This window comes from Dendrobates tinctorius, unplaced genomic scaffold, assembly GCF_039654945.1.
Source record: "Dendrobates tinctorius isolate UK_male_01 unplaced genomic scaffold, ASM3965494v1 ptg000011l, whole genome shotgun sequence".
Lineage (NCBI taxonomy): Eukaryota > Metazoa > Chordata > Amphibia > Anura > Dendrobatidae > Dendrobates > Dendrobates tinctorius.
The window spans coordinates 113,831,676-113,851,108 of NW_027361679.1; the positions used below are offsets into that span (position 1 = coordinate 113,831,676).

The 19,433-nt window shown below is 41.4% G+C and overlaps 1 protein-coding gene across 2 annotated transcripts in view; it reads left to right on the plus strand.

The window, feature by feature from the left end:
- Positions 1–19,433, plus strand: part of TBXA2R (thromboxane A2 receptor) — a 182,717-nt gene that overhangs the window by 159,077 nt on the left and 4,207 nt on the right. The gene's annotated exons all lie outside the window — the stretch shown is intronic.

The following is a 19,433-nucleotide window of genomic DNA, read 5'->3' on the forward strand; positions in this document are numbered from 1 at the left end:
GCACCTTTTCTGCAGTGTCTGGGGGCAGATTTTTGTAGCCAGGGGGGCAAAAACAATGGTCCCTCTCTAGGCTATTAATATCTGCCCTCACTCACTGGCTTTCCTTCTCTGGTTGTGAATTTACCGTGGGAGCCCACAAAATTTTTTTCAACGAATTAACCCCTTTATTTAACACCTACATGTCCCAAATTTTACACACAAACCCTAATGTAATTATTAATCAAAGACATATAAAAAAAATAAATGAAATGATTTACTGTATGCAAACCATGTGTCATTTCATGTCGGGTTTTAGAATGATTTTACAGAAGCCGGCAATTGAATTAGCGGCTATTCTGCTATGTAGAACTCCATGAAATATAAATATATATATATATATGTCTCAATGACATGTATGTATATATATATATATATATATATAGATAGATATATAGATAGATATGTATTCTATGTGTATATGTCCTTTAGTTTCTATATTAAACATGTCAGTGTGATTTTACTGTATCGCAAAATAAATTGCTGGCTTTTGTTAAAGGACACCGGTGCGTATTTCTCGCAAGTCACATGTGTGGTCCATGTGTAATCCATATTTTTCTCACCCCATAGACTTGCATTGGCGAATTTTGCCCGTAATACGTTGACAATTGCAGCATGCTGTGATTGTCTCGGCCCGTAAAACACGGCCAAGAAATATACGGATGATGGGAGCTGCTCCATAGGGAAACATTGGTCCGTGTGCAATGCATGGTTTTAGCACCTCTCATCCGTATTTCTCCCTAGTGTGACCCCGGCCTAATAGAAACATGCCACCACTTCTGTATTATCAACCACTCCTGATTTTGACTTAAAAACTCTGAGGCAAAACACTGACCAAATACTAAACGTGTGAACGTGGCCCAATCCTTAATGATGCCTCTTGACTGCAGTCTTACCTATTCAAGTTTATGGGAACCCAAAAAAATTATCATTCATATTTCATCAGATTTTTACAGTTACATTGCAGTTATTAACACGGAAAACTGAGCTTGGTCTTGTGAATTTTAACTGCTGATATATAGCAATGGGTATCTAAAGAAAGCCATGGATTGAATATGTAGGACAATAAAGATGAAAACTCTTCCACTTTTGCTGGATGAAACTTGAATATTTTTCTTTGCAGTAGTGAACTTAGCCTTGGGCAAAGGTAAGAAGACATCACCAACCATCTATTTATAAATCATCCTATCATTTACTGTATTAAACATATGATGAAAAGATTCAGTATCATGACAACCAATGAGACAACTAAGAACAATGTTCCCAACTTATCAAAGTTTTAACGCTAGAAATCTGGCTTAAAAAGTTTTTAAAAAATCACATTTTTGTGGAAAACCTGCAATTTTGAAAAAAATTTTTTCTATAATTGGGACATCATTCAGGCAGCAGTGATTTCTTGTATTCAAGTTTTATTAGTGTTTTGGACCCATTTTTCATCAGTATTTGCTTAGTGTTTCAGTTTTTGCCATTAGTGGTTCATCAATGAAAAAAAAACTGCAAAGCTTCTCCAAAATATTGCAATGTTAAAAAGGATAGCGAATCGATTGCACATCAATGCCTTTAGTGAGCTGTGGGTGATTTTTCATGGACCCATAGACTTATATGGGTACTTTTGATTCATGACTTAGGTGACCTGCATCTGGATTATTGTTTTTTGCAGACCACATGGCCCAAATAAAATTAGGACATGTGAACAGCTTCATAAATAATAATGAATATGTGTTCCATCAATGAAAAATACAGAGTATGCGAGGGCACAAAAGGAAAATATTATTAAGTGGGGATGCAAATGGGGGAATATTACTGAGTAGGGGAACAAATCGAAAAATATTATTAAGTGGGGACATAGATAGGGAATAATAGTATGTGGAAGCACAAATGGAGGAATACTACTCATCGTGGGAGCAAATAAGAGAATATTGCTAAATGGGGCATACATGGCAGAATAATACTAAATGGAGACAAAAAGGGGAAATATTGCTAAATGGGGGTGCAAATGGGGAAGTAATATTAAGTGCAGACACAAATGAGAGAATATTACTAATTGAGGGAACAAAGAGGGATTATTACTAAGTAGGGGTCCAAATGGGAAAATATTACTAATTGGGGGCCTAATGGGGAAATATTACTAAATGGATGTGCAAATGGTATAGCAATATTACAGTACAGGAGCACAGAAATGGCACTATTACAGAGTAATAATATTTTTTTGTTTCTAAGTAAGGGCGCAGATGTAGCACAATATTGATTGGGGCACAGAAAATGCATTATTATAGTATAGGGGTACTATTACCAAGTGGAGGCACAAAAGGGCGCAAAAGATGGGTACTACTACTTTTAATACATTAGCGGGAATTATTAGATCCTGGCACAATATATTACTATGCAATTTGTGTAGAGATTAGGGAAAAGTGGGGTGCTGGAAAATGAATGAACCAAAGATTTCTTTACATTACGTTATATAGAGATGACTGTTGGAAGGAAGAAGTGGCTGCATGGAGAATAAAATGGAAAACGAATGCCTACGATTAAAGAGAAAATCACTGGTGAGTCCCAGATTTACAATATCTGTACATTATTTACAACATACAGGATGGTCTACAGCGCACCAGTGTACATATGTTATGGTCACTGTATTGTGGTCTTTGTTCATTATCCGTATGGTGGTGTTATGAGTTTATAGTCTGGTATGGTATTATCTGTAACGTTGGCTTTGGTATACTAGTTTTGTCTAGTACTATTAATACTTTATCTGTAGAGTAGATAATAAAGCAATAGTCAGCTCACACAATGTTGGTTTGCCCTCGCAGTAATATTCTGTACAGCAAATGAAGGAACAAGGAAAACCAACATTTAATTTTAGAGTAGAACCAATGGCACATGTGTAGGGACGTGGACTGACCTACCTGTCTGCAGCAGGAAGGTAAATGCAAAATGTGCAGTAAAAGTACTTGACGTGGACTGCTGTATATGTATGTGGGGAGACAGCTAGAGACAGTGGAAGATGGTAAAGTACTGGATTTGGCCACTAGTGGGAGACCAAGAACAGCAGGAAAAGGAGAAAGTGCAGTACTAGAGTTTGGCCACAAGATGGAGGCAGAGAGCAGTGAGGAAAGGGCGTAACAGCAGCTTAAGGCTACGAAACCGCGGAGTCATGGTGGTCGGAGTTACAGGAGCTCTAGAAGGAAATTCCCAGGGAGGGGAATAAATAGGCAGAGAGAGTTCCAGAAGGAAGCCAGTCCAGGAGCAGGAGCTCAGGAGAAGAGGAGACAGAAGGGAGAGACGGACAGAAGAAAAAGCTCCTGTAGGGACTGAGGAGAGAGACGGTCAGGGGGGTGGCCCTGACAGGAGAGCCGCAGGACAGAGGAAGCCCCGGGGGTACCAGATGGACGGATTCGGACAGGGGAAGCCCTGTGGCCATGGGCCTAATGGCAGCCACAGTGAAAGAACCGTGAGGGACGTCACTGTAGAGGAAGGAGAAGAAGGTGAAAGGTACCCGGGCCTGTGCGTGGAAGCTGTCATGCTGCTGTTGTGTTGCTGTGGTCGTCAGGAGGACGGCCAATAAAGAGGACCTGTTGAATGCACATCGGCTTCTGTCTCCAGTCTGTTCATGGCGAAAAAAGGACCACCCCCCCAGTCGGCACACATACCTACACATGGATGATCTGTACAGATAGTTACAATATCAGTATAGTTACATTATCAGTAGGACTACAGGTAACATTTTCAACATTATCTGCAGTTAGAAAGTTGTCACTGTGTTATCTGTGGTGTTACATAGGACTGCAGGTAACATCTTACTCCACTATTTTTAGGTCAGAGTTATCACTGTGTTACCTGTGGTATTACATAGGGATGCAGGTAATATCTGGTCTGTTAAAAGGTCATTGTTTGAGGGAAAGTTCAGACAGAGAATTTATGACCAGGAGTGTACCATAGCATCAGACTACGTGGTCTGTATGTGGCATGTCAACTGTAGAGGTCTGGTGCCAGAGTAACTAACAGTTTATAAATTCATGAACAGTCATCAAAAACCTGGTATAATTCTCTGATTCATCCATAATTTTATTTTTCTTCCTATAAAGTTCTCCACATCTCATAGTCTAAATCATTTGTGCTAATAGTGTGGTGCAGGAAGGAGGCCACATTTCATAATCTAAATTATTTGTGGCCATAGTGTGGTGCAGGCACCAGGCCACATTTCATTATCTAAATTGTTTGTGCTAATATTGTGGTGCAGTCAGGATGCCAAATTTCATAATCTAAGTCGTCTGTGCTAACAGTGTGGTCCAGACACCAGCCCACATTTCTGAATCTGAATCCTTTCTAATAATAGTGTGGTCAAGACACAAAGCAAATTAATACTGATTGTTAATTTAGTGACAGGTGACTGACAGGACTGGGCCTAGGGTTGTGATTAACAGAGGGCAAGTGTATATCCATCATGAGTGGGGAAAAAGTGAGGTCATGGTGGAATGGGAAATAGGCTTGGTGTTCGAGGTGTATGTGGGTTTGGTGGTAATGCTACTGAAGGCTCAAAAGTATGGTGGAGATTATGATGCTACATTTTCTCCAGTTGCGAAGCAAACCACATTCAGAACTTTAATGTCCATAGCTGTAGTTCAACATATGACAGTGAGACATTTTGACATCAAAAGAGCCTTCCTACATGGTGATATTGAAGAAGAGTTGTACATGAGCCAACCCGAGGGATATATTAAAAAGGCTGAAGAGCACCTTGTTTGTAAAATGCAAAAATCTGTCTATGGACTTAAGCAGTCAGCAAGAGCTTGGAACTTGAAAATGAAAAACTTTTGATGGATGAAGGATTTAAAAGATCTCAAGCTGATCCATGTTTGTATATGAAAAGGAGTGGATGCATGTTCTCCTATGGGTAGATGATGTAATCATGTCTCATCAAGATGAAAAGGAAATTGGAAAGCTAGGTGAAATTTTCAACCATCACTTTGAGACTAAGGACCTCGGAAATGTGACATTTTATTTGTGAATCCAAATCCAGAGAGAGGAAGATGGGAGTTTTCTTCTCAACCAAAATTCTAAAATTTCACCAATCCAAAACCAGTTTGGAATGTCAGAAGCCAAAGGTGCGTCAACACCAATGGATCCATCCTACTTAAGGTTGGAAGGGGAAGAAGATCTGCTACCCATCAATGAGAGTTACAGACAAGCAGTGGGGGTGCTTTTGTACATAGCAACCACAACTCGTCCGGATATCACGGCCACAATTGGAATTAACTGCCAACATGTAAGCAAGCCACCCCAAAGAGACCGGGAATGCTATTAAGATTATTCTTCAATATCTTAAAGAAACTGAAAGGCTAAATCTTACAATATCTGCATCAAGAGAGCTCACTTTCAGAGGTTATGTGGATGCAGATTGGGCAGGAAATTCAAGTGATCAGAAATCAAGAAGTGGTTGCTTGTTCAAGTTAGGAGAAAATTAAATTTCTTGGTCAAGCAGAAAACAACTGTCAGTCGCATTATCTTCTACAGAAGCAGAATATATGTCTGCTGCTTATGCAAGTCAAGAAGTAATTTGGTTGAAACAACTTTTGGGGAATTTCGGCAAGCCATTAGCTCAACCAACAGTTAACCAAGGATGCATTAAACTTGCCAGCAGTGAGAAGATTAGTGCAAGGACTAAGCACTTTGATGTAAAACATCACTACTTTTGTCACTTAGTGGAACGTGGTGTTCTCGAGTTTGAGTATTGCAAGTCTGACAAGATGATAGCTGATGGCATGACAAAGCCATTATCAAGAGCCAAGTTTGTGGACTTCAGAACCGCAATGGGACTAACAAGATAAGTCGTTTTTGAGTGCGGGTGTTGGAATATGTTTGGTGCAACAAATCCATTCCTGTCTATGAGTGTTTAGTTGCTAGATTTGTATGCTGTTTATAAAGTTAGAACAAAAAAAACTCCCAGAGGCTCACACAGGAAGAGCATTTGACTGTATTTACATTTTTTTCCTGTGTCTGTGTATGAGAGAAGCAGCCTGCTGTAGATGCTGCACAGATAGAGACACACAAATGATGTATTCCTGATCTATTAAGCTTATCATATATTGTTCCTGATTGTTCCTGAATAAATAAGAACTGTTGTCACACACTTGCAGAGAATCCTGAATAATCCGCTGCCAAGAGATACGCAAACATCACAATTTACCAGTGGCAATAATTTTCCTTAAGGGGGTTTTACACATAGCGATATCGCTAGCAATATCGCTAAAACGTCACTGATTTTGTGACGTTACAGCGATATTGCTAGCGTTATCGCTATGTGTGATACTTACCTCCGACCGGCTCCCCCGCTGTCCATCGCTGATCGCGCGAGATCGGGCGGCTCCATTTCTCGTCGTCTGCTTCCTGCTGGGCTTCCTGCTGTGTGAGACGAGCGACGCGTGGAGGCGGGCGGGAGGATGTCAGGATCGCTGTGTGTGAAAGGTGAATATCGTACGCTGCGTCGCTGCTGCAACGCTGTGAGATCTTTCTGTGTGAAACCTCACTAGCGATCATTTAGCGATGCACCAGCGATCCTGACCGGGTCGGATCGCTGGTCGGATCGCTGGTGCATCGCTAAATGTAAAAGGGCCTTTAGTCTGCTGTTTCCATTTGTCAGCAAAGTGATATAAGCAAAATACAAATTATCTATTGGTTTAATAAATAGCATATCTTTATCTAGCAGTTGTGTGACTGGCTCAATCCATGCAAAGATAAGCAAACATCACAATTTACTTGTGGCAATAATTTTCCTTAGTCTGCTGTTTCCATTTATCAGCTAGGTGATATAAGCAAAATACAAATTATCTATTGGTTTAATAAATAGCGTATCTTTATCTAGCAGTTGTGTGACTGACTCAATCCATGCAGAGATAAGCAAACATCACAATTTATTTGTGGCAATAATTTTCCTTATTCTGCTGTTGCTGTGCTTCACCAAGGTGATATAAAAAATTATTAATTTTCTGTTGGTTTAATAAATAGCATATCTTTATATATACAGCAGTTGTGCATCTGTGCAGACACAAGCAAACGTCACAATTTAGCAGTGGCAATAATTTTCCTTATTCTGCTGTTGCTGTGCATCACCGAGATGATATAAAAAATACTAATTTTCTATTGGTTTATAAATAGCATATCTTTATCTATCAGTTGTGTGGCTGGCACAAAACCTGCTGAGATACTCAATTGTGACTATTTAATGACTATTTAATTTTCATGATGCTACTGTTGCCATGTGTAATAATGCTTATATCTAAAAAAAGATAGCCACACATTGCTAGATACAGGGAATTTTTACATAACACCTCTGTGATGGTACTTGTAAAAAATAAATCCAGGAATATATTCAATATGAGAAATGGTAACGTTAAGGTACCTGGATGTGGTGGTGCCCGCCAAGGCCGTGTCAGATCAGAAGGTGACGGTATCTTGTTCTAGCTTCCTGTAAAAATTTGGTCAGTGCGCTCCACCACTGATGAACCCAGACAAGTGCAAGGATGTTGTGGGTTAGATGGCAGACAAAGGCTCCAGTGTGTTGAAAAGCAGCAATACGAAATGTTCCACACCATCCAGTCTCAGTAGCCAAGAGGCTGGGCCTCTGAATCCTCAACCTGGTCTTCCTTCCTTTCCATCAAGAGTTCCAGGAGACATATGACCCTAACGCTGGCCACTGTGAGGAACTGTTCACGTTCCCTTGTAATTTTTCAGGTCTCTCAATGTGCACCATTAAAGAGGGTCATGAGGAAGTGGAGTGCAGTGATGCTCAAAAATTTGAGCACCCACAGCCAGGAGAAAGCCACGTTGGGGAAGGTCAATAAATGTCTGAAGAGGTGGAGGATAATCAGGACACACTGTTGCCATCAGGTCAGCCTAAAATCGCAACTCAGTAGGAGGATCAGATTGAGGAATTGGAAGACGACTTGGTCAATGATGAGGCCACTGATCCCACTTGGCTAGATAACAGGCCAAGGGTGCTTTGTTCCCCTGTATGGCAGTTTTTTCTGAAAGTCCTTCAGACAAAATAACTGTAATTCGCAGCATCTGCCAAACCAAGCAAATTAGAGGCAAGAAAACTGCCAACCTGAACACCACCAGCATGCAATAGCACATGGCAGCCAAGCACCCCAGTAGGTGAGTGGGTGGAATGCTTGGGTACAAAATCTGTGTCTGAGGTTGAAACCACTGCTTCCCCTGTGCTACCTCCTTCCAAATCTGCTGTCCAAGAAGCAGGTGCTGATGCCTATTCCCTACAACCTGCAGTTGCACAGACACAAAAGTCAGCAATCATGTCCATTTCGTTGTCCTAGCGCAGCGTTCAGTTATCCCTTTCCCAGACGTTTAACAGGAAGCAGTCATATTCACCCACCCACAGGCCCAAATGCTAAACACACACATTTCCAGATTGCTAGCCCTGGAAATGTTGCCGGTTCCGTTTGTGGGAACTGAGTCTTTCCACAGCCTCTTGGCTGTGGCAGCCCCACGGTGCTCGATTCTCAGCCTCCACTATTTTTCACTGCATTACATAAGCAAGTGTTACACAATATCAGTTGTTCTCTGGCCAACACAGTCACAGGGAAGGTCCACCTAACGACAGACACGTGGACAAGTTCTTGTGGACAGGGATGCTACATTTCCATGACGGCTCATGGGGTGAACCTGGTGGAGCCTGTGACAGAGTCAGATGGGACATCACACATTTTACCCACACCAAGAATAGCAGTTCCAACTTTCATCAGGGTTTCAGTCTCCTCGTATTATAGTTCCTGTCTCTCCTCCTCCTTATTGAAAGTAGTCTCCTCATCACTCTCCAACTGGGAGGTCTGCAACACTGCCTTGGCAAAGCGGCAGCATGGTCTGCTGAAGTTCATCTGTTTAGGTGATAAAGCTCACAACGCGGCCAAGCTGTTGAAGGTAATAAAAGAACAGACCGATCAGTGGCTCTCCCCGCTGAACCTCCTACCAGGTCTGGTTTTGTGCGATATTGGGCTTAACTTGGTGGCGGCTTTAAAGCTCAACAAGCTGGTTCAAGCTCAACAAGCTGGTTCACCTTGCCAAGGTATGCCATGTCAACGCACATTTCCAAAACTCATCTCAGGCTTTCACCAGTTTAGCTTCACTGTAGCAGCGCATTAATTTGCCTCGTCAACGATTGATTTGAGGCCTGCCCACATGCTGGAATTCGACCTTTGATGTGTTGGCAAGGCTTATTGAGAAGCTAAGGGTAGTGTCTGAATTCCAGCTTCTCAATGCCCGTCAGAGTAACACTCGACCTTTAATAATAAATTATAATAATTTCATTTATATAGCGCAAACATATTCTGCAGCACTTTACATTTTAGAGGCGGCTTGTACAGACAATAAAGGACATTACAGAATAACAATAATTACATAAACAACAGATACTAAGAGGAATGAGGGCCCTGCTTGCAAGCTTACAATCTATGAGGTAATAGGGGAGACACGGAAGGTGGATATTAACAATTGCTTTCATTGTTCTGACCAGTCAAAATGTAAGAAATAATGTAGTCCATGTAATGCTGCACAAATCGGTTACCAACCAGTATGTGTAAAAGTACTGACATAGGGGGCTATTAAATGCATAAAGTATGTGAGAACAAGATATAAGGATACTGGTTATGAAGAAATATTTTAATGGGCAACACAGGGATAGGCGGTTCATATGATGACAAGGCTTAGTGAGCAGCAGAGAGCAGTGTTTGAATTCCAGCTTCTCAATGCCAGTCTGAGTAACACTCAGCCCCCATACGTAACAACTGCTGAGTGGGTGTGGATGGCTGACATGTGAGGTTCTTCAAAAACTTTGAGAACTGCACCATGATGTTGAGCGCTGATGACGCTATTATCAGTGTAACCATCCTGCTGCTCTGTCTATTAAAGCAATGGCTACAGAAACTCAAAGAGGAAGCTTTGAATGCTGATCAGGTGGCTATTGAGCAAGATTTTACAGTGACTGATAGCACACAGCCCAGCCTCTCCTAATATTCTCAGGCCACATTGAGTGGTGAAGAGGAACAGGAAGAGGAGGAGGAATGGGAGTTTTTATTCTGAGTTACAAGGGGATTCAAAATCCCAGTTTCATGTCTGTCCAGCATGGATGTCCTGAAGAGGAGGAGATGATGCATATTGAGGAAGAGAGGATGGTTAGTGTTCTCCCTGGTGAGTACACTGAACATTTGACTCTTTGTAGTCTGCCACACATGGCACAGTTATGTCATGACCCATGCTGGATCAGGACACATAAAAAAGCACAGGTAACCTTTTTTTTCCCCTAAGCTGTGCTTAAGGTTGGTTTTTGCCTCCGGTGACCATTAGGATTATTGCAGTGTGGTGTCGTGTTTGTTCTAAGTTTGCCCCCGGTGGTGGTGAGCGTCATTGCACTCTAATTTCTTTAGTTAAGTGCACATTATTATAATGCAGGTGTGATTGCTGGCTCTGCTATAAAAGAGTCACAGGTGTTGCAATCAGTGTTGGTGATAGTGTTCATTTCAACCATCCTTGGTGGAGGAAGGAGCTGGAGAGCGTTCCTTGCAGCACTGTCTTAGCCTGGTGTGAAAGGAGTCATAGGAGATTTCCTTGTAGCTCTGACAGAGCTTGGTGGCACCGTCTCAGGAGGAGAGCTGCATGCTGGTGGTGGACTCTGCTGCCAGGAGCAAGTGCAGCAGAGCAAAGCTAAGTGGTGTTTCCCTGTTTGTGTTTTTCCTTAATGTGTATTAGTACAGCGGTGGTGCCAGTGCCTGCGCCACCCAGCTCCCTAGCAAGGGATAGGTGTAGGGTGTGCTAGGGCGACAGGTTCCTGATCGGCGCCCGGTGCGGAACCGGCATAGGGAACGTTAGGAGCGTTAGGGACACTGACTCAGGGGAGTGAAGGAGGTCTCCATGTCCCCTTTCCCTATCACAGGGCCCACCGTTGTAACTGTTTCCCTTCCCTTTGTCTTGTTGTTTTAGTTACCGGCCTGCGAGCCATGTCACACAGGACATTATTACGTGCCGCGTCCTGTTGTTCTAGTTACCAGCCTGCTGGTCGCGTCACACCGGACGAGTCCACGTGACAAGTTCATGTCCATATGCCTTTCCCAAGAACCTCACGTGAAACACATTTTGTTCAACATGAAATACTGGCTGTGCATCTTTTTTGGAGAAATTTCAAGGAGAAATTACCTTCTCTCATGTCGGAGGCTGATGTGCCATTTTCAGTGCATGCATGCCAGAGGGCTATTGTGGAAGACTTGATCAGAAGATTGCCCTCATTCATCGTTGCTGGCAGAGGTACTGGCTCTTTTGACCCACAGGGATTACAGGGGAGGGCCACAAACACCATGTGCAGCTCAGAGCAGGGGAATGTACATCTGTGGCGCCCCTGAGGCTCAGTCGCCACAGAGGTATTGCACCTCTTCCTGAGGTGTGGTGCCCCACCATCCAGGTAAGGTGGGAACTCCTGACCACGCTCAAACACTTGCATCCCACACAACACAGTAGTTCAGCAAAGCCACATTGCAGCTCCCTGCTTGGAGTGTAGCAGAGCACCTTTGGCGGCTCCCTGCTTGGAACACTAAACGTGCTGGGAGGAGGGTGGAGTTAGAATACATAAAAGAGCGGGAAGGGATAGGATTTCAGGTCAGTCAGAGAATCACTCGGAGAGGAGTGAGGAGAGAGGATGCCTGAGAGAGGGATGGAGGAAGGAGTGCTGCAGCTGCCTCAGTGATCTGAGCCAGCTGGCACAGGAAAGGAAAGAAGGAGAAAGACATTGAACAGAAACCTGATGTTCCATAAGAAGGAAAGACAAGTACGGAACATAGGAGTAAGAGGGAACAGAGGACGTGGGTTAGAGGAAGAACCCTGCCTAGAAGTTCTAAGCGCAAGGCCGGGGCCCGGTCCCCGAGGTTGTATGGACACTAATGGTTCTGCAGCAGACACGGTGGAGTAGTGGGCTGTAAATGCACTACTCCCATCTAAGACTTGGGGCACAACAGCAACATTGATAGAGAGCCGGGACTCAGGAGTATGGAGTCCCCGAAGCAGGCTACAGCTGTCTGCCGTACAAGTAGAGTTCTTGGGAACATCTGTTAGGAGGCACTCCAGTGTAACTCAGTACTAGGAGTACTTCACAACTAAAGGTGCTATAAGAGGAGACGTTCAGAAAGGCACTTGTTGGCGGAGTGTTGGAAGGGAGCATTCCATCTGGCCTGGAGGTTGATTGAGTCCCTGACCCGGAGGACACAGCACGGAGGCAGGCACCAGTGTGTACCACAGACTGTGAAGCTACAAGCCCGGGTGTCCTCCATTCATTCCTGCGCCAACACCCCTGGTACCGCTACATCTGGATACCAGCTTCTACACTGTCTGCGCCTCTCTTCTACCCCTACATCTACACTGCCCTGGGGCCGCAGCTCCACCTGTGGGGAGCTTCACCATCTTGGCAGCAACACACCAATAGCCCCAGAGGATCTGCATGCAGCGTCGGCTTAACATCTCACTTGCCGAACACCACAGGTGGCGTCACAAACTATTCATTTAACTACATTCCACCACTATTGAAATCCCCATTTGCCATGGAGCCCCAGGACCACAGGCCGGGTCACAGCTTCCGTGACAACTCCCATTGAGATCAACAGGCCCGGTACCGAGTACCCCGCTAGCCCTGGCGAGCGCTTCATTTCAACTGGGCCACTTTCATGAAATAGTCACATAAGCGAGGGCTATCTGTGGATGTAACTATGACGAGGAGGGAGAAGTTGACCAAGATGGTGAATGCAGCCCAGATGTTATTTTTCACAAGTCGTCTTAACGTCCATGCCTTACCATCCAAACCCATTTTGTTCAGGAAATCATCTCCTCCTCCTCTTGCTTCTGCAACAAGTACTTAGTGGTCATCTATGCATACCCTACGTGGGTAATGTTTTTTACTTTTTGAAAACTTTTCACATTGTTTAATGGTAAAACTTATACTTCCTATCTCTATCTATTTTAATAACTGCAAAATGTATGGTGAGGTCCCCATCATGGTGTCTTTCAGTTTGTATGATACAGACCCCTTGGGTAATTGTTTGAAAACATGGCACATTGTGCAATGGTGAAACTTGTACTCCCTATCTCTACCTTTTGTAATAACTGGAAAATGTATTGTGAGGTCCCCATAACGGCGACTTTCAGCTTATATGACATAGACCCCTTTGGTTAATTTTTGAAAACTTCGCACAATGTGCAATAGTGAAACTTGTACTATCTCTAGCAATGATAATAACTGCAAAATTTATTGTGCGATACCCATCACGGTCTCTTTCAGCATGTATGATACACACCCCTTGAGGTAACTTTTGGAAAACTTTGTTCATTGTGCAATGGTCAAATTTGTACTCTCAATCTCTATATATTTTATTATTATTATTATTATTATTTTATTGTGTTGTCATACTCATAGTCTGTTTAAGCATGTACCTGATAGTCTGATAGCCAGATGTTGATTTTTGGGTCTGTACTTGGACATTTTGGAACATCAATGCATTAATATGCTCCACACACTTCTTCAGGTTTCAGCCTTACACAGCATAATACAGTGGGGAAAAAAGTATTTAGTCAGCCATCAATTGTGCAAGTTCTCCCACTTAAAAAGATGAACGAGGCCTGTAATTGACATCATAGGTAGACCAAAACTATGAGAGTCAAAATGAGAAAACAAATCCAGAAAATCACCTTGTCTGATTTGGCAAGATTTATTTTGCAAATTATATTTGGTCACTTAAAGAAAAACCTAAAAACATACAAGATTTCTGGCTCTCACAGACCTGTAATTTCTTCTTTAAGAGGTTCCTCTGTCCTCCACTCATTACCTGTAGTGATGGCACCTGTTTGAACCTGTTATTGTTACTGATAGATGGTACATAAGCAGTGCATGTGAATGAATATATTGATTTTGAATATAATATGCACTGGGCGCAAATAGAAACTGATGTTAAAAGTCTGTGATGTACCTCAAAGTACGTATGATGATCCTGTACTGCGTGTACTGATGTGGATGAAACTATCCGGGCATCCATTGTGGTGAAAGCATTCAAGGAGTCCAGGCCGGTGACTCACCAAAGCTATGCAGGACCGCGTGCGGGAGCAGACAGCGTGTGACGTTATACTGCTTCTCATGTACGGAGACCTGAAGGGGCCATACTTCCCTTACTCCCTTACATGTTTCGGATATAGAACAGTCTCCTTCATCAGAGTGTATTACAAGACTGTTGTGAACATCTAAAATGATTTACTTTATTTTACACCAATAAAAACTTTATTAACTATGTTAAATAATCGTACACAGATCAAAAAAATTCCCTGCTAAAAATAAGTGAAAAAAATGAAAACAATATAGAAAAAATTTTGAAAAAAGTGTTAAAATACATAAAATTAAAAATAAAAACAAGAGAGAAAAATTAGAACAAAGAGAGAGAGAGATCAAGAATGGTCTTCTTAATTGACATGCTTATTGAAAAACAAACAAATCAATGTCATAGTTTAATCCATTAGGGACCAAAGTATTTAAGTTAAAAATCCACTTAGATTCAACACGAGACATTAACATTAAATGATTCCACCCTCTCCAGTTCCTAGGAACATATTCCAATTCCCAAAAAATGCTGTTTTTAGGGGATTGATTGTGCTTAGTTAAAAAGTGACAAGACAGGGGATGTCCTCTAAAAACCCCGCTTGATATTATAAATGTGCTCCCTAATTTGAACTGAAAGGGCACGTTTAGTCAGATCTACATACAACTTCCCACATGGGCAAATGTGGACATAAATGACCCCACTCGTTTGACTTGTTATGATTATGTTATCTATTCATTAATTGCAAAGGTTTTAGAATTGCCTGAATTTGCGATTTCTTTAAAAGTTTTCGGCCTGTTTGAGGTATTCTTGCAGTCGTAGCAGTGGTCACACCTAAAATAAAACCTCTCGGTGTATATGAGAAGTATTTATCTGTATTTTTATTTTTATTATTTCCATCCCCATTTCTATATCTTATTTCTCCGTTATTGTTTTGCACAGTTGGAGCTATTGATTTTCCCCAATTTTGGGTTTTATGGAAGACAAATTTAGGTCTGTTGGGAATAGATTCCCACATTATGGGATCTTGCTTTAATATAGGGCAAAATCTGTTTATGATAATTTTGAAAAACACTATCTGTGCAATGTATTGTGTAATAATGGGAATATTAAATGCTTTTATTTGTGAGGTTATACCATCCTGGTTGCAATCTTTATTTGAGACATTCATAAATTGTGATCTTTTGGAATTTTGGGATTCGCTGACTCGCTGGTATGCCACAAGTTGGTCTCTTGATTGGGATGCTACTTCCTGAATTGGTGCATCTAGAAAAGTTTGCTCATATCCTCTATTTGGGAATTGCTTCTGTGGGAAATCTGCTTTTTTATAAAAGTCTTTTTCATATGAGCAATTGCATCACACCCTGGTGAATTGGCTTTTAGTCATATTAGCCAGCCATAATGGCAATTGGCTGCTAGTAGTTGTAATAAAACTGTTTGAATTTACTGGTTTCCAATAACATTTTGTGCAAAGAATATTATTATCAATGAAAATGTTTATATCTAAAAAATTTACATCTGAAATGCTATACGCAGGTACAAATGTCAAATGCAATTCATTATTATTAATTTCATTAAGAAATTTATTGAGGGACTCCTCTGAATGATTCCAAATAACGATGATATCAACAATAAAGCACCACCACAGGGCCAGCTCGCCTCACAGTGTGCCCCCAGGGTAGATGGCATGGTGTTCCCCATCACCTATGTAGAGGTTGGCATAACTCGGAGCGAACCTGGTCCCCATGGTGGTCTCCATAGTTGGTGGCAAACATCCTCATTGTATACAAAGTGATTATGAGACAGTATAAATCACATATCATCCACAATAAACTCAATTTGCTTAGTTTGATATTTACCACATGTTGAATGGACCTGCATAGCTTCGGGTGAGTCACAGGCCTGGACTCCCTGAATGCTTTCACTGCGACCGACCGACGCCCGGATAGTTTCATCTACCTCAGTACACGCAGCACAGGATCATCATACGTACTTTCCACAGTTATATAAATATATTGAAAACATACCTTTATTGATGTACAATTCTCTTCATATAAATATATAAATATATGTGTATATCCATATAGGGCAGAGACACATAACCAGCTATTTCTCTGCTATACAGGAAAGAATCTTTCATAACCTTTTTTTACTGTAAACTGCAATTTCTCGTCGGTTTGGAATGTTTTATTGCCTTTCCTTAGAGTAGAGTAAAATGTGATGCCATTGTCCTCAGCAGCGATCTGGGAGTCAGACATTCTTGCAGGGGTCTTCTACATGCTCTTCTCCTTCCATTCTGCACTTTTTCCATCCATTTTAACAATTTCACTGCCCCCCAGACCTCCTTGTAGAGTCTGCTGGAAAAATGCTTGGATTTCACATTGACTCCCATTATGCTCGTTACTCGCTCCCAGCAATTTAGTGCTCACTCAACCCTAGTGGTCACACTTGATGATGAACAATTAATGCATGGCATTTCATTAGCACTGTCTGCTACTTACCCTCTTTATTCCTATGGAAACAGTAAGAGTATACATAATTTTGCAAATACTGCTTCTGCATGTTGGACTTTTTGTTTTTAAATAAATAATGACACGGTATAATTTGTCAAGTGTTGTTTATCTGACGTTATTTAATTAATGAAAAGACCTTCTAAGGACTTGACGGTATTTCTTAGCATGTACTGATACATACAGTAACACCATGGAATTTTACGGGGGTGCACTTAGGTTTTAACAAGACTGTATTTCATACTTAGTTTCCCAGCAGTAAAGCTAAAATAGTGCATTCTGTGTTATTCTTCAGTTGGTCCTGCTTAGAATGTTTCCTTGTGTGAGAATAAATAATGTCACATTTGCATCATACATCTGGTCTGAATTTAGAAAATTTGCTCATAGATCTGCAATGTTGCCTAAGAATCAACAATCACATTTGTTACTGGTGATGTCGACATTCTGTCGAAATTCTGACTCATAAAGTGTGACTCGGTGAGCATAGAACTAGTAAAGGGAATTGCAATGTTCTCTTTATTTTAACTAATGTGTTAGGGACATGATTTTGTGGCCATTCCTAATATAGAGGTATTATAGGTTTTTATCCTACATTTGTAAGTCTTACCTTTCTCTCACACGGCACAAAGGATTCTGTTCTCAAAATCGCTGCTGGTGGAGGAGCATGTGACCTGACCTGTCCATGGCCTATGCCAACTTAAAATCAAATGGAAAAGCCATTTTTCAATTGTAAGAAGCTGATGACATGTCTCGTCATGTGTCCCTCCATAAAGTGCTACTGTGAGAACAGGAGCACTGTAAGGAAAGTCACAAGGAAGGCTGTACTGACAAGTGCCGGAGGAGTACCTGTACCACTCATATAGAATTCAGCGCAACAAAATCTTGTCCCTAAGGCCTGTTTCACACTTCAGTTTTTTGTGTCAATTAAAATCCGCCAAAAAGGTGGAAAAGCGGATCCGTTCCTAATTGATGCGAACGGATGCCACCGGATCCGTTTTTTTGACGGATCCACCGAATGAAGAATTTTAAAGGAACCGCTGCCCGGGAAGGAGAGAGAGAGAGATGAATATTTTTTCTCTGGCCGCCAGAAATGATTTCAGGGTTAAATTTCCTCATCACTTCATTCCTCCGGGAATGCACTGTAGAAAAATGCGGATCCTGCAGAAAAAAAAACATTACATGGTCCGTCCAGGCATCTCGGAGGATGCAAAAAAATTGACAGATCCGCAAAAAAACGGATCCAACGGATGGCCATCCGTCAAGATCCGCCGGTAATGCAAATCAATGAGGAAAAAAACAGATCCGCCAAAAAAATGGCGGATCCGTTTTTTGCAAAAACGGAGGATTTTGACTGATGGTCAAAAACGGAAGTGTGAAACAGGCCTAACATGTTACAATAAACATGAAGACGCCAACCCATTTTAGCAGGAATCTGGTCTTTGCTACCTCATCTGAGAGCAGCATGATGTAGGCAGAGACGCTGAATCCATTGATGTATCACTTAGATTACAGGTGCAGCAGAGCTGAGAAAGCTAACCCCACCCACATCAGAGTTTCCATGTATACGTTCTGTTGACAGTAAGCTGCTTATCATTGGAGGGTCCATGGATGAGCTATCAGTCGTGTGCAAATCAGACTAGGCATGATAATCTCTTAGTGATAAAACCTTCAGTGTAAGTAAACAACAGCACACAAGTGACAAACCTGAATTCAGTGTTTAACCCTTATCTCATGCTATCCTCAGATTATATTGCAATAATTCCCTTTAACTCCTTTTGTGTTTGCATTTTTGCTTTTTCTCCCCCTTCTTTGCAGAGTCATAACTTTTTTTTATTTTTATGTCCAAATAGACATTTGAGGGCTTGTTTTTTGCGGGTTGTAATTTTGAAATGAGATATTCATTTGAGTTAGCCCATAGTGTACTGGAAAACAGAAAACAAAATTCAAATGGGGAGAAATTGTGAAAAAAAAATGCAATTCTTACATTGTTTTTTGCGAATCGTTTTTACCATATACATTTTGTGGTAAGAATGACCTCACAATATGTTTCTCTTCATCAGTATGATTACGGTGGTACCAAACATGTCCAATTTTTTAAATTAATTTAGTGGTGGAAACAAAAATCAGAAGTTTGAAAAAATATATATTTTTGGGTTGTGTGACCACTTTCTGAGACCCACAATGTTTTCATTTTTGGTCTTTTGAGCTTATTTTTTTCGGGGTAAGATGTTGTTTTTATTGATACCATTTTGGGACAGACACTATGTTTTGATTGTCTGTTGGAGCATTTTCTGTGGTATTGCAGCGACCAAAAAAAAAAAACGGAATTTTGGCGATTTTGAATTTCCTTTGTTTAGTGTTTTTTGGGTTACACAATACACCAGAGAATTCTCATAGGGATAAAATGTAGCTTTTATTCCATTTTTAAAACCATATGGCAAAGATACAAAAATGAGGCATTATACTGCCTCTGTACAAATCTCTGGTTAGACCGCACATGGAGTACTGTGTACAGTTTTGGGCAACGGTGCTCAGGAAGGATATAATGGAACTAGAGCGGGTACAAAGGAGGGCAACAAAATTAATAAAGGGGATGGGGGAACTACAATACCCAGAGAGATTAGCAAAATTAGGATTATTTAGTCTAGAAAAAAGACGACTGAGGGGCGATCTAATAACCATGTATAAGTATATTAGGGGACTATACAAATATCTCTCCGAGGATCTGTTTATACCAAGGAAGATGACGGTCACA